Source organism: Danio aesculapii, chromosome 24 (genome assembly GCF_903798145.1).
Source record: "Danio aesculapii chromosome 24, fDanAes4.1, whole genome shotgun sequence".
NCBI classification, from domain to species: Eukaryota; Metazoa; Chordata; class Actinopteri; order Cypriniformes; family Danionidae; genus Danio; species Danio aesculapii.
The window spans coordinates 42,346,718-42,348,943 of record NC_079458.1 but is presented as its reverse complement, the minus strand read 5'-3'; positions in this window follow the sequence as shown (position 1 = coordinate 42,348,943).

Here is a 2,226-nt window from a genome sequence, read left to right as displayed (position 1 = left end):
CTGCCTATGTAGTGAACCAGTCAGATTATTATGTGCACAGAGGAACAGAAATCAGTTGTCCTTTATTAAAATCCAGATTCATATACACTCACTGGCCACTTTATTAGGTACACCTTACTAGTGCCAGGTTGGACCCCCTCTTGCCTTCAGAACTGCCTTAATCCTTCATGGTAGAGGTTCAACAAGCTCCTGGAAATATTCCTCAGAGATTTTGCTCCATATTGACATGATAGCATCACACAGTTGCTGCAGATTTGTCGGCTGCACATCCATGATGCCAATCTCTGCAATCAAACAGCCAAATTGTATGAGTATCTCGTCACATAGCGTGTTGTTAGGACACGGGGTTATAATGTAACCTGCTCACCTAATGTTTACACTCTAATATTTATATTATTTGCTAATAATAATTCATCTGCGTCAGAGTCTGCTTCTGTCCACCGGAGGGCACATTTCGGTCACGGACGCATGCTTTGAGACCCTTCATGACTGAATGAGTGAAATACGCGGTTTTTCACCATCTGGCAACCCGGCGTGCTGAAATATAATTGGCTAAACTGGCATTGGGCGGGTTAAAGAGACCAAAACAATGACAGCTGTTCTGGCACGTAGCGCACATGTTCAAAGCAGAATATCTGACGTTTCTGTTTTCACTGAACATGTTTCTAAATATCTGCAAACATATTATGGTGTTTTTATGATGCAGAAGAGTCAAAAACGTACACACAGCACCTTTAAAGTGCTAATTTAGTGTTTTTAACAATATGTGTAAAAAAATAACTGAATAAAAATAATTGTAATTGTGTGCAATTATAATATATATGGGGACCGGGACACTATGGTGAAGGAGACACTATACTGTCAGTGAGCGCCGTGTTTCAGATGAGATGTTAAACTGAGGTCTTGACTCTCTGTGCTCATTAATAATCCCATGGCACTTCTGGTAAAGAGTAGGGGTGTAACCCCGCTGTCCTGTCCAAAGTCCCTCAATCAGCCCTTACCCATCATGGCCTCCCAATCATCCCCATTCACCCAGTTGACTCTATCACTGTCTCTCCACTCCACCTATAGCTGGTGTGTGGTGAAGCAAGCAAGCTCCAAGTGGAGCTGCACACTGGTGGTGGTGTGCAGAGACCCCCCCTCATGATTGTGAGGTGCTTTGGGTGTTTGGCCATACAAGATACCTGCGCTATATAAATACACATTACATTACATTACTTACAGTTAAAGTCAGAATTATTCACCCCCCTTTGATTTCTATTTTTTATTTTTTTTATATTTTCCAAATGTTTAACAGAGCAAGGACATTTTCACAGTATGTCTGATAATATTTGTTCTTCTGGAGAAAGTCTTATTTGTTTTATTTCGGCTAGAATAAAAGCAGGTTTTATTTTTTTATGAACCATTTTAAAGACATAATTATTAGCCAGTTTAAGCTGTATTTTTTTGATTGTCTACAGAACAAACTATCGATATACAATAGCTTACCTAATTACCCTAACCTGTCTCGTTAACCTAATTAACCTAGTGAAGCCTTTAAATGTCACTTCACGCTGTATAGAAGTGTCTTGAAGAATATCTAGTCTAATATTATTTACTGTCATCATGACAAAGAGAAATAAATCAGTGATTAGAGATGAGTTATTAAAACTATTATGATTAGAAATGTGCTGAAGAAAAACTGGGGAAAAAATAAACAGGGGGGCTAATAATTCTGACTTCAACTGTGTGTGTGAGTGTGTGTGTGTGTGTGTGTGTGTGTGTGTGTGTGTGTGTGTGTGTGTGTGTGTGTGTGTTATTTTAAGTATTACTATAAATATATATATTTTTTTATTTTATGGTATAAGAAGCCTCTTTTCGACAGTCTTGTTAATTAACTGCAGTAAATAAAATTCTTGCAATTATAAATCTCCTGATAATTTTGGTTTTACTTTAAGTTGTATTAGAAACAGTTTTTGTTGTATTTTGCTGTAAAAGCTGACTTTTTTATTATTATTAATAATAATATTAATAGTAATAATAATAATAATAATAATAATAATAATAATAATAATGGTAATAGTAATAAAAGCAATAATGATTGTACTAATGATTTAATCTGAAACACAATAAGAAAGCTGTTATTTACATGTTTTAATAACTATTTACCGTTTTTTTTTCTTTTTTTAACGTAAACTATTGCAAATTGTAAAAGAAGCATGTTTTTTACCATCTCGTTTGTTGAGC